At 42.2% G+C, this 14,559-nt stretch overlaps 1 protein-coding gene across 1 annotated transcript in view; it reads right to left on the reverse strand.

Moving 5' to 3' along the window:
- LOC122797885 (gastrula zinc finger protein XlCGF57.1-like) overlaps positions 1-14,559 on the reverse strand; it is a 163,643-nt gene that overhangs the window by 2,544 nt on the left and 146,540 nt on the right. The window lies entirely within an intron of this gene.

The following is a 14,559-nucleotide window of genomic DNA, read 5'->3' on the forward strand; positions in this document are numbered from 1 at the left end:
CTTATATACAGGATGGAGCCGTCACTGCAGTGACGATCCTTATACTACATTTATACGCAGGATGGAGTAGTCACTGCAGTGATGATCCTTATACTACATTTATACGCAGGATGGAGCCATTAACTGCAGTGATGATTCTTATACTACATTTATATGCAGGATGGAGCCATCACTGCAGTGACGATTCTTATACTACATTTATATGCAGGACGGAGCCATCACTGCAGTGATGATCCTTATACTACATTTATATGCAGGATGGAGCCGTCACTGCAGTGACGATCCTTATACTACATTTATATGCAGGATGGAGCCGTCACTGCAATGACGATCCTTATACTACACTTATATACAGGATGGAGCAGTCACTGCAGTGACTATCCTTATACTACATTTATACGCAGGATGGAGTAGTCACTGCAGTGATGATTCTTATACTACATTTATACGCAGGATGGAGCCATTAACTGCAGTGATGATTCTTATACTACATTTATATGCAGGATGGAGCCATCACTGCAGTGACGATTCTTATACTACATTTATATGCAGGATGGAGCCATCACTGCAGTGATGATTCTTATACTACATTTATACGCAGGATGGAGCCATTAACTGCAGTGATGATTCTTATACTACATTTATATGCAGGATGGAGCCGTCACTGCATTGACGATCCTTATACTACATTTATATGCAGGATGAAGCCATCATTGCAGTGACACTTCTATATCCTACCACTTCTCCTCACCAACTTAGGAATGCCCCCCTCCACCTTTCTCTGGCTTTCCAACAACCTCACAGGCAGACAACAAGCTACAAAATGGCTACACTCTCTCTCTCTCCATTCCTCAATGCTACTACTGGTGTTCCCCAGGGATCCATCCTAGGGCCTCTGTTATTCAGCATTTTCATCAACAATTTTCACTCTGCTCTCTCTCAAAGCGCAGTCATCCAGTATGCAGATGACTCTATGATCATCTGCAGTGCCAACTGTCCTCCTGAACTCCTAAAACTCACCCAGTCAGCCTCGCCTCCACTGAAGTATGGAAAACTCACAACCATCTTGCCCTAAACCCTAAAAAAAAAAAAAAACTTATGCTATGCACCCCCCAAGAAAGCCACTACTATAATTAAAGACTCTTTCTCCATACTCTCCCAGTATAACACTACTATTGAGGCTGTCACACATACCAGGCTATTACGTGTCACTATAGATGAACACCTATCCTTCGATTTGCATATTCATAACATTATAAAAAAAGCTCACCAAAAATTGGGCATGCTATACCGCCACAAAACATTCCTTGCCTTCCCCTCAAAACTGTCACTTGCTCCTTCCTGCTCCCATCTCTACTCTATGGTGCTTCCCTCTTTAATAACATACACGCCAGTCTAAAATCCAAGCTAAATACTTGCTATAACAAAACTGCGAAATTTGTCACAAACAAAAAAATTCATCCCACCACTGTGACACACTCCACCTACTAAACTGGCTAGAACTTCCCCATCATCTCACATACATACAACTAACAACAGCCCTTCTTTTCTTTTTCTTTCGGCTGTTCCCATTAGGGGTCGCTACAGTGGATCATCTGTTTCCATTTCTTCCTGTCCTCTGCATCTTGCTCTGTCACACCAACCACCCGCAAATCACCAACAAATCTTAACATCTTTAACTCTGCCACATCCAGCTCTGACTCCTGCCTTTTTGTCAATGTCACTGTCTCCAACCCATATAACATAGCTAGTCTCACTACCCTCTTGTAGACTTTCCCTTTCACTCTTACTGGTACTCGTCTGTCACAAATCACTCCTGACACTCTTCTCCACCCACTCCACCCTCCCTATACTCTCTTCTTCACCTCTCTTCCACACTCGCCATTATTCTGAACTGTTGATCCCAAGTATTTAAACTCATCCACCTTCGCCAACTCTACTCCCTGCATCCTCACCATTCCTCAATCCTCCCTCTCATTCACACACACATATTCTGTCTTAGTCCTGCTGACCTTCATTCCTCTTCTTTCTAGAGCATATCTCCACCTCTCCAGGGTCTCCTCAACCTGTTCCCTACTCTCACTACATATCACAATGTCATCTGTAAATATCATAGTCTCATAAACTAATATTCGACCCTGCCAGCTACCCTGCCCTTTCTTCTTTATTTAAACCCTATCACCCTAACAGACCCCAGCATTCAGAGAATCAAATGCTCTTGCTAATTAGCAAACCAACCCTCTCTGCTGGCCAAATGCTCCACTCATTCTCCACTGCCAAATTATGGAACGCTCTCCCACAAACTCTAAGATCCACCAGCAGCACATCTCTCTTCAAAAAAATCCTTAAAACAATACCTGTCCTCACAGTGGCTATGCTCATGTGCCAGTTCCTCACACTCCATAACTTGAACTCTTTTTTTCTCCCACTCCTCAACTTGACCTCTTCCTCTTCTCCCACTACCACCTCTACTTCACTCCTTCTCCATCCTACATACCTCCTTAATCCTTCCTATTTCCTGAGTAATAATCTTTTGCTACTATTACCTATACTTATAGTATAAGTAGGGAGTCTTATTTATGGCTGTATTGCCTCACTGCCTATGTTTATATTGTCAATAACCCATTTTATTGTCATCTCTTGTTGTACATGATATATTTGTTGCTGTTTGTATAAATCACTGTGGAGCTTTTCTCCCCGGGCCTCCACTGAAAATGGGCACATTTTGGCCCAGTGGACCATCCTAGTAAACAAATGCAAATAAATAAATAAATACTACATTTACATGCAGGATGGAGCCGTCACTGCAGTGATGATTCTTATACTACATTTATATACAGGATGGAGCCGTCACTGTAGGCATGATCCTTATACTGCATTTACATGCAGTATGGAGTCGTCACTGCAGTGAAGATCGTTATACTACATTTACTGTTACGGTGAGTATGCTCGCACATCTCTACTACGTGTAATGTAACGATCACTGCTGTATTATCATTCACCATGAATGGGAAGAGTACTAAGGCAGTATAGAACCTGGCTACAACTCAAGAATACAGGAGTAAGGCTGCAGGAGCAAACCATGCTCTGTTCTTGGAGAGAACACTCAATGTATAATACCTACAGAAAGGAAGAATGATGTCCAATTAATCACCTCACACACTTTCTAAATATGAATATGCCTTAATAAATCTGTGTTAGCATTCACTCCATTTTACACTTGTGGAGTGGAAGCTAATCTGCACCCACAACAAGGTCAGTGCTAGTAATTTGGGGACTCTCATCAGACTTCAGCTTGGAGTGTCCCAACACCCTTTCTCCAACAAGGACAACACACATGACATTGATATGCATTCAGACATTACCTGTGCCTGACACATTCATCACTTTAATGTATGTATGACGTCTGCACAAACAACCTTAGAATTCACAAATGAGACACTGACTGGCATATATATCTATATCTATATATATATATATATATATATATATATATATATATATATATATATATATATATATATATCTGATGTGGTAATGAGGTTTGTCGCAAAGTACCCAGCATCATAGAGCAACTCAGACTGTAACAATATTCACAGTTATATTCAAGTATACCATGAATCTCAGCCACGGCCACAAATTATAGCATTGTTAAATATGCCAGTTCAGACCCAGATCCAGATAGATAGCACTTAGAAACCCATTTTAATATCATGCATGAAACTTAGCCTATCATTTTGAAATACGTTTTTTATGCAGCTTAGTGTGTCCACAAGCCCTCTGTGGTTCAGTGTTGGCACTAAACTGTCCTTAAAGAAAAGTTCCTATAAGACACTTGTGGAGGTTTCTAAGAATCTTAATATTCTTAATGTTTAAAACAATATTACAGAGTTTTCTCCTACTTCTAGATATTTATTGTATATAAGCAGCACGTCTAGTAATAAAGTAAACATCCCCCTTAGCTTCCCTAATACCAGGCACTAGAAACGTCTCTTATTATGATGTTTGTTACACATAATTCTCTTAAATGTGTTATTAAGAAGTTCTAATTCTTAGCCTCTACCTAATACATAATTTTTCATTTCTATAGCCGCATACTGAAGTCATCCTCTTATGAGCAGGTTCTATGCATTGTCAGAAATTTAACTAAATGTGAAGGGATCACTAGAGTCAAACAAAAAAGCTATTGTCTAGTGCAGGCTTCGTATACGCAGTCATCCCCCTATGCACAAATGAGAAAAAGCACACTAATTTTTCTTTCATCGTGCCCTTTTAAGCAGATCTTTTTTACATTGCAGTGCCTACATTTCTTAAATCTGAACAAGGAGAAAGAGAGAAGAAGGGAGAAAGAAAAAAAAAACAGGAGCACTTATTCATATTAGTATCCACATTACACTTAAAAATAACTGAGAAAACTTTACTTTATAGCATGCAAAGAAAATCATGCAGCACTTAATGTCCAAAAAAGTCCAATATTACCAGAATTTCTTGTTTTGTCCTGTTGCACAAATATAATTATTGCTTTGTAATCCCACATTTATCACTTTCCAAGTTTCTGATTTTATCTTGAAATGTTAATGACATGAAGTAGGACCATACCTTCCAACCGTCCCGAATTACCCGGTTTCTACCAAGTTTTGGGGTCCAAATAATGGGGTGCCATGATTCCCAAGTGGCACCCCTTAATTTCCGAATTTCCTGGCAGTTTATTTTTAATTTTTTGTTCTGGCTTTCAAAGCTGACGTCATCTCGTGCGTGACGACATCAGCTCCGTGAAACGGTCTGCCAGCCTGTCGCAATTGTGTTAGCTGCCTAGCTCATGCATACAAGCCACAACAAGGGAATGATGGTTCCGGGCGGGAACAGAACATTATACTGCTGGACTGCCTGCAAGTCTGAGAAAAACAGAACATTATGCTGCCTGTGAGTCTGACAGAAACAACAGAATATTATGCTGCCTGCCAGAGAAACTATGCTGGGCTGCCTGCAAGAGAGAAATTATGTTGAGAGGAGGTATTTGCTGCCTGCCACCGTGGAAGTGAACGTTATGCTGCGAGGAGAGAGCTGCAGAGTTTGAAAGCTGCGTTATTGTGGAAGGGAACGTTATGCTGTGAGGAGAGAGCTGCAGAGATTGGAAAGTGTGTTATTGTGGAAGTGAATGTTATGCTGCGAGGAGAGAGGTGCAGAGTTTGGAAGGGGCATTACTGTAGAAGTTATGCTGCGAGAGCTGCAGAGTTAGGAAGGTGTGTGTGTGTGTTATTGTGGTAGTTATGCTGCAAGAGCTGCAGAGTTAGGAAGGTGTGTGTGTGCGTTATTGTGGAAGTTATGCTGCGAGAGCTGCAGAGTTAGGAAGGTGTGTGTGTGTGTGTGTGTGTGTGTGTGTGTGTGTGTGTGTGCTGTGTGAAGGTGTGTGTGTGTGTGTGTGTGTGTGTGTGTGTGTGTGTGTGTGTGTGTGTGTATGTATGTATGTATGTATGTAAAATGCCCCAGATCAATATACGTGGTGGTTAGAACTACCGAGGCTCAAACCCTGTACCTTGAGTACAGCTAAAAGAGCCTAAAGTCCCTACCCACCACCACTTCCAGATTTATTCCTCATATAAATTTGTAGTTTTCTGGATTTTTGTGGCAAATCAGTGAAGGACTCAATTCACTAAATAATGACAGGCATTTGAATTTCAGACTTCATATTCTTCAGAATATAAATGGTAACATAAAACCTTTTATTCTAGCAATTTTCTAAGTGTATAAGAGCAGTATTTGAAATTTGTCCCTATTTTGGGGGCTGTATTGGCTTTGTGTAGCATTTTTTTGTGCTAAGAGATTTAGAGCTATAGTGAGAAGTGACAACTGAATTCTGTATTCCTAATTATTGGGTTTGTCCAGGTTTTTTGGGCTAAGAGTTTGAGGGCTATTGTGAGATGTGAGAACTGAGATCACTAAATGATAGCCATTTAAGTTTCAGTCTTCCTATCCTTCAAGAAACTGCTGATTTGACATAGTGGTATGTTACTCTGATTGTAGTGCACAGGGTCCTGGGTTCAAGACTTGGCAGTGAAATGCATGGTGGTAACACAATATTTTATTCTAGCAACTTTCCAAAATTATAAAAGCAATGTTTAAAATGTGTCCCTGGTTTTTCGGCTTTGTCCCACCCCCCCAATAAATTTTGGCTTTTTCCAGATTTCTTGTGCTGCAAAGTTGGCAGATACAGCTGAGTGTCTTGTGGATTTTTACAAGGAGCTGAGTGCTTCAGGGAAAGAGAAGTTTAGTGTTGCTTATGCTGAGTCTGCTTGCATTGTTAACAGCATAACAGGTTAAATACTTGCTTCTGATGCAGATGGCTATGAGTTCTACTCCCACAGTATGTAGATGCGCTGCTGATACTGTACTGTGTTGTTGTACTTTTAAAGGGGGTGGGTGTAACAAGTCAAGTGTGTAGCTACAGATACAACAGAAGTGAGAAAATGTCATGCACAAGAGCATTTATGCCTCAGTGGAAAGAACACAAAAATACTGTTAACCCAAATTCAGGAGCAGAAAATCAGAATTATGTTCACTGCTGCATTATAAGAAAAATATTTTTAAACAACTACAGTGCATTTTCCAGCATTCAAGATAAAACACACATTTTTCCACTTGATACAGTGGCGAAGCAGGAGTGGCTAGTTAACAGCACCTGGATTACAATGATACTGTTGATGCTTCAGGATGAATGTAGGAGAGGGTCTATCTGTACTTGGACTAAAAATTGGAAGTCTTAAAACATGAAGTTGGCCTAGTTTATTTTGTTGTTCATTTACAGCTACTGACTTGGTCTGATAACACAAATTGGAGTAAGTCAAGCAAAAAAACTGAAATTGAACTTTGCGCAGTGGTAGTGTCATAGCCAATTATGGTCTACTGAGTCATGATTATTTGAAAATAAGTTCGAGAAGCTATGCAAGATGCCCATGGCTTACACTACTGTCATTCTATTTATATATATATATATAGTGTGTGTGTGTGTGTGTGTGTGTGTGTGTGTAAGTAGACTTTTATGATGGAAATGTTCTGAATTGGCTGGTTTTGTCATTATTGGTTCTTGCATTTTGTTTCATTGCCTACTGGAAAAATGTTCAAACAATAAATTTAAAATGTTCTCTAAGCATAACATAACAAGTGTGCTGTATTATACAAGGAATATAATTTAATAAAGTCAGGAAGGTGTATCAAAGAACACATTCTTGTTTTGTGTGCAAGGGGCCTATGATTTGAAAACAGCCCAAAGGTAATCTTTATCCACCATTGGCCAGATGCATTTTCTTTGGAATGTGGTGTGGGTTTCAATGCTGTTTCAATGAATATGAGTTTCAAGGGCACAGAAGTTTTAATGCTAAATCTATTTTCATTACGAGACAGTATTGCTTTGTTTAGCAGATGTCTTATTGTTTGTGCATTGTACTATAAAATGTAAAATTAAAGTCCAAATAATCACTGTAGAAGTAAAGCAATAGGTACATTAGTGTTTATGGTAAATGGGGCAAAACAGCCAGGTAATGGGACATTGGAATGGCTGCAGGGGGACTCTAGTGCCATATTTTGGTTGTCTACTCTTCAGTTTGCATTTGAAGCTTGGCATCCCACAATTCTATTGGAGTGGGTGGGGTTACATAACTATGTATGTAAACGTTATGTTAATCAGCGTACAGATTTGTACCTATTTTTCATAGGCATTGTCCAGATTTTTGATATTTCCAGGTTGAGAGGTACGAGTAGGGCATATGTTTTACAGTACCAAAGTCCAAGAAAGTCCAATATTTCCAGATTCTCTTGTGCTATTCCTGTCACCTCCATCTCCCAAACCCTGTCTCTGCTTCTTTTACAGTGCACTCTCGATTCTTCTAGTCAGCTCCTGTGCTTTTCTCACTCCCTCAACTATCTTCCATTGAGACAGTGGAAAAGGTTTCACTGTCATCAGTCTATCTGTGGTCTTTATTATCAGAAGAACAAGAAGCAGAATTTTCTTCTGTTCACAGCTCACTTTTCTAACTTTATTTTAACAATTCCTGTTGTGGAATACCAGTCCAGTTGCTTATTTGTGCTTTCATAAAATTAATATCGTCTGTTCCTTCCAGCTTCTCAGGTACAACATAAACATCTCAGGGTTTCCCTGTGTGCTCTGTTCTCTAATTCTATTATTTTTTGAAATATCTGTTCTTGTGCAGTCTCGTATTCAGCCAGCCATTTCTTCATTTCGACCTCTGCGTTTTGCAGTTTTATCACCTGCTCTGAATATTTGTTTAACATTTATTCCATTTATCCAGCCTTTTACTGTTTGAGTTGATATACTCCATCAGTGTTTCATTTATTTTAGTCAGGTCTGTGTGCAGTTGCTTTATATTTTCTTTGAGGTTACTGGACATCATGTCTGGAGCTTGCACTGCTTTTTGCTGAACAGCTACAGTACTTTCCCCAATCAGTATTATTTTGCCACAGGTCCTCTGTATTTCTTTCTTCCTGGCATCCAGGCAGTGCACATACTTGCCACTTACTGAAATTTACTCAGAAATCCAGGTCCACTGGCCTTCTCTGCAAAGTTTATGTTTTTACACTGGGAGAGCTAGAATTAAACTGTTACTTAATGTGCAACCATCTTGGAAATCACTTTTCTTGGATTTAGAGAAAGAAAGCAATAAGATGGGCTAACAGCTGCCCAATGTTTGCATTTTCTGTCTAATGATCATCACCCCCATCCCAGCCAATCTGCCCATTTGTTCCCCATCATGGGGCAAAGTTTGATAGGGAAGGCCTCAATTTAGACAGTTATCAGGAGTATTTCAAAGTTTTTCTTATTTTATTCATCCCACCCCACACATGCATTAAGCAGAGCATCATGAAGGGATGTACAATTGGGAGATCATGGAGGATGCTCCCTATGTTTGCAATGGGATGAAGCAGAGCATCATGGAGGGATGTACAATGGGGTGATCATGGAGGATGCTCCCTATGTTTGCAATGGGATGAAGCAGAGCATCATGGAGGGATGTACAATGGGGTGATCATGGAGGATTCTCCCTATGTTTGCAATGGGATGAAGCAGAGCATCACTGAGGGATGTACAATGGGGTGATCATGTAGGATGCTCCCTATGATCACCCCATTGTACATCCCTCCATGATGTACAATGGGGTGATCAGGAAGAATGCTCCCTATGTTTGCAATGGGATGAAGCAGAGCATCGTGGAGGATGCTCCCTATGTTTGCAATGGGATGAAGCAGAGCATCATGAAGGGATGTACAATGGGGTGATCATGGAGGATGCTCCCTATGTTTGCAATGGGAAGAAGCAGAGTATCACGGAGCGATGTACAATGGGGTGATCATGGAGGATGCTCCCTATGTTTGCAATGGGATAAAGCAGAGCATCATTGAGGGATGTACAATGGGGTGATCAGGGAGGATGCTCCCTATGTTTGCAATGGGATGAAGCAGAGCATCGTGGAGGGATGTACAATGGATGATCAAGGAGGATGCTCCCTACATTTGCAATGGGATGAAGCACAGCATCATTGAGGGATGGACAATGGGGTGATCATGGAGGATGCTCCCTATGATCACCCCATTGTACATCCCTCCATGATGTACAATGGGGTGATCAGGGAGGATGCTCCCTATGTTTGCAATGGCATGAAGCAGAGCATCGTGGAGGGATGTACAATGGGTGATCATGGAGGATGCTCCCTATGTTTGCAATGGGATGAAGCAGAGCATCATTGAGGGATGTACAATGGGGTGATCATGGAGGATGCTCCCTATGATCACCACATTGTACATCCCACCATGATGTACAATGGGGTGATCAGGGAGGATGCTCCCTATGTTTGCAATGGGATGAAGCAGAGCATTGTGGAGGGATGTACAATGGGTGATCATGAAGGATGTTTCCTATGTTTGCAATGGGATGAAGCAGAGCATCATGGAGGGATGTACAATGGGGTGATCATGGAGGATGCTCCCTATGTTTGCAATGGGATGAAGCAGAGCATCGTGGAGGGATGTACAATGGGGTGATCATGGAGAATGTCCCCTATGTTTGCAGTGGGATGAAGCAGAGCATCATGGAGGGATGTACAATGGGGTGATCATGGAGGATGCTCCCTATGTTTGCAATGGGATGAAGCAGAGCATCATGGAGGGATGTACAATGGGGTGATCATGGAGAATGCTCCCTATGTTTGCAATGGGATGAAGCAGAGCATCATGGAGGGGCTGTACAATGGGGTGATCATGGAGGATGCTCCATATGTTTGCAGTGGGATGAAGCAGAGCATCGTGGAGGATGCTCCCTATGTTTGCAATGGGATGAAGCAGAGCATCATGGAGGGATGTACAATGGGGTGATCATGTAGGATGCTTCCTATTTTTGCAGTGGGATGAAGCAGAGCATCATGGAGGGATGTACAATGGGGTGATCATGGAGGATGCTTCCTATGTTTGCAATGGGATGAAGCAGAGCATCATGGAGGGATGTACAAAGGGGTGATCATGGAGGATGCTTCCTATTTTTGCAGTGGGATGAAGCAGAGCATCATGGAGGGATGTACAATGGGGTGATCATGGAGGATGCTTCCTATGTTTGCAATGGGATGAAGCAGAGCATCATGAAGGGATGTACAATGGGGAGATCATGGAAGATGCTCCCTATGTTTGCAATGGGTGTTCCTTTCTAACAGCTCACAAAAACAAGTGGTTATTTCCACATAGAAAATCACACCAATTGAGTGTGCTCCCAAGTGCATGCAACCTTCCTCAACCAAAGAAGAGGTGAGATGGACATGCCTCCCTTCACTTCCCTCCATTCTACTTGGTTTCCCAAGTGCCAGGGGACACTGATCAAATACCAGATGCCTAGGTCAGAGTCAGGGCTCCATCCATCTGTACTACGGAACTACAGAACCAAGGTTACGTATTTATCAAGACTGTAACTGGGTGTGAAATGGACTGAGCTGAGATTTCATTAAGAATTCAGCTGGGATTCTGTCTACTGCAATTCACATTGGCTTAGTTTGAAGTTCCTTATTAATGTGAGTATTGTGCAATTACCATGTGAGCTGTGACTCAAGCCTGACATCGTTGGGATGATTAGATAACAGAGTAGACTGCCTTGACATAGCTTTTTGACTGAACTATGAAAATAATTAATAAATTAATAAAAAAATAAATTAAAAAAAATTAAAACAGATATTTATTTTTTTCTTTTTTGAACAGGTTAGTCCCGATAGGCTAGTGACTTCTTTTCAGGGGGAGACCAGAGACTGTATTGACACTACCAGGGGAAATTTGGCCATGGTTTGTGGAACTTCCTCTACTCTTTTTGACAGTTGCCATGAGATCTTTTGCGTCCACTTGAATTAACAGCAACTCAACCAGTTTAACATCTCACATGATGGATGGCACAGTTAGGGGTGCAACCCCCCCCTCCCCAATTTTGCAATAGAATATTAACAATTTGAAAACTATTTCAGTCACCTGGAGTGGGAATTGAACCCACAGACTTCTGATCTTCCAGTGCCAAAGGTGAGCATGCTACCTTATGGGCCACTGACCCTGGCCATACTTTAGCAATTACAGTAATGTGTAACTGTGATAAAGGGAAAGGTTCATAGGTAGGTACTAGGCTATCTGCCCGAGGGCATTTATAAGCCTATCCAGAGTGTGTCGGCTTTCACCGCCCCATTGATTAATTAACTGATCCTCTGTCAAGCAGAGTCAATGAAGTGATCCCAGGGGTGTATTTTCTGTTACCCATCCACTCGTCAAGGTTTTTCTTGAAGAGTGTTAGTGAGGGGCTCTGCCTAATGTAGGCAGGAATTTTGTTCCAAAGAATGGGGAGTCTCCGTGACAGGAATCTATCCCTCCAGCATGTTCTTTTTATTGTTGTGGCGAGGTTTAGCTCACTAGAGCGCGTGGCTCGCAGTGACTTGGATTTCTTTAGGTGGAGCATGTCCATCAATTCTGAGTTGGACATGGCTTTGTAAATCAGGCAGAGATCACTTCTGAGTAAGCGATATGCCACTGAGTACAGCCGGAGTTTTTTCAGTCGGGCTACATAGGACATATGTTTGAAGCCAGTAATTCTCTTGGTGAGGTACTTTTGTGGTCTTTCCAGCTGTTGGAAGTGTCTTGTGAGGTACATCCCAAATGGGGCATTGTACTCTATGATGGGTCTAATGACTGACGAGTAGAGGGGCACTATAACCTCTTTATTTTTAGATGCGAACCCTTCGGTAATTAGATGGGCCACATAGAAGGATTTCCTAACTACTTTGGCAATATGATTGTCAAAGGAGAGATTACTATCTACCTGGGTCCCCAAATCTCATTACCTCTTCTGTATTAAGGGGGCTGCCACCTATGTGGTAATTCGTGGGTGTTTTGTTTTTCCCAAACTGGATGACTATGCATTTTTCAGCATTTAGCTTGAGGCCATGACTTTGACACCAGGTGTCCATCTCAGTAAGGCCCTTTTGCAGGATGTCCGTGTCAGCCAGAGAGTCAATTATGGCTCCCAGTTTGCAGTCATCGGCGAACTTGGTTAGTCATAGTCCTCCTGTGTTTTCCTGTACTTCTGAGAAGTATATGCTGAACAGTAGGGGTCCCAGGACTGAGCCTTGCGGGACACCACTTGTGACTGGTTTAGATTCAGACCTGGAGCCTGCTATTCTTACCGTGTGAGTTCTGTCTGTAAGCCAGTTGGCAACCCATCTCGTGACATAGGGGTTTATGTTCAGGCTGGTCAGTTTTTCTATAATACCTGAGTGGGGAATGGTGTTGAAAGCCTTGGCGAGGTTAAGGTAGGCTGTGTGAACCACCTTTCCCTCGTCTATGGCCTTGGTGACTGTCTCGAAGAAGTCAACCAGGTTTAGTAGGCATGATCTGCCCTTAACAAAGATGAACTGGGTCGGGTCAAGTGTTTGGAGGTTCGCAATGTCTTTGTTAATGAGTTCCATGATGATGCGCTCCATAGCCTTGCAGACCAGGCTAGTCAGACTTATGGGGCGATAGTTACCAGGGTCAGTTGTGCCCCGCCTTTGTGGAGAGGAATAACCATTGCTGTGCACCATTCTATGGGCATGTAGCCTGTGGAGAGGCTGAGGTTGAACAGCGTGTTTAGGTGGGGGGTTAGTTCGTTCTGTAGTTCATGCAAGACGCAGCCTGGGACACCATCTGGTCCCATTGACACTGTGTTTTTGGCTTTTGAAAGGGCTGTTTTCACCTGCGCGTCTGTGATTTTTGGGACACTACACTTTTCCGATAATGTTGTGGGCCCTTTTGAAGGTGAGAGGGGAGGTGAAGTTTGCACTGAATTTATCTGCCAGGATGTTGGCGATATCAGTAGGTTCAGTATATTTTGTGCTATTTTGCACCAGTTCAGTGCATATCTGCGAGTTGCCACATAGATTCTTAACATAGCTAAAGAAGGCTTTGTGGTTATCTTTTGAATCCTTGGCTATTTTTCTTTCGAAGTTAGCCTTGGAGGATTTCATGAGGGACCTTAGTTTCTTACTGATACTGATCAGGGATGTCTTTCCTTCTTGGGATTTGCTTTTTTTCTGAACTAGTTTCCTCCTTCTATTGTATAGCCCGTTTATTGCAAGGGTCCACCAAACTGGTTTCCTTCTCTTAGAGGAGTGAGTCTTGGTTTTGCTAGGGATGGCATGATCCATGCATCCTTGTAGGTGCTCATAGAGTGCATTTGTAAAGGTTTCTGCATCTTGGGAAGCTTTATCCTTTAGTTTGGGGGCTATGAAACTTACCACCTCTGTCTTAAGTAAGGTGAAGTTTGCTTTAGAAAAGTTTTTTACTGTGGTTTCCTTAGTTGGGGATGTGGGTGGGGTGTGGATATCCAGAGTGATTAGTTTATGGTCTGATCTAACCAGTGACGGGTTGAACTCCGGTGTGGAACAACTGTCGCCCATGTTGGTGATGACCAGGTCCAATACGTTTTCACCTCTGGTAGGGGAGTTTACCAGCTGATCCAGGGCGTTTGAGTTGATAAATTCCACGAAGCGCTGGGCCTGGGAGTTTGTACTCGAGTAGTTTTCCCAGTTAATGGTAGGGTAATTGAAATCGCCCAATATCAGGGTGTTCGGTAAGACCTTCATGTTTTGCAGTGTCTCCAGAAATGTGGAGTGGTGGTCCTGGGTCATGGAGGATGATCTGTAGCAGGCCACAATTTGCACTGCAGATTTGCTTGATGTTAGTTGCACATGGATGATCTCAGAGGTATCATGCTGCACCACAAACCTGGAGGTGTAGGTATCCTTGATGAATATGGATACACCCCCTCCTTTTGTGTTTCGGTCTATGATCTGTGGCCGAAATGTGTGGTATGAGTTGTAGCCCAGTAGTGCTGGGGTGCTTTCTGGAGCCTTGAACCAGGTTTCAGTTACTGCACAGATGTCAACGTTCTCCATACTGAGGAGTGCTTCGAGCGCGTGCATTTTGAGATTTAAACTCCTGGCGTTGAGTAGCATAACTCTCAATTTTTTGTTCATTGTGCTGTTTACGGAGGTG

The sequence above is a fragment of the Protopterus annectens genome, chromosome 3.part1 (genome assembly GCF_019279795.1).
Source record: "Protopterus annectens isolate FY-2018-M chromosome 3.part1, PAN1.0, whole genome shotgun sequence".
Lineage (NCBI taxonomy): Eukaryota > Metazoa > Chordata > Ceratodontiformes > Protopteridae > Protopterus > Protopterus annectens.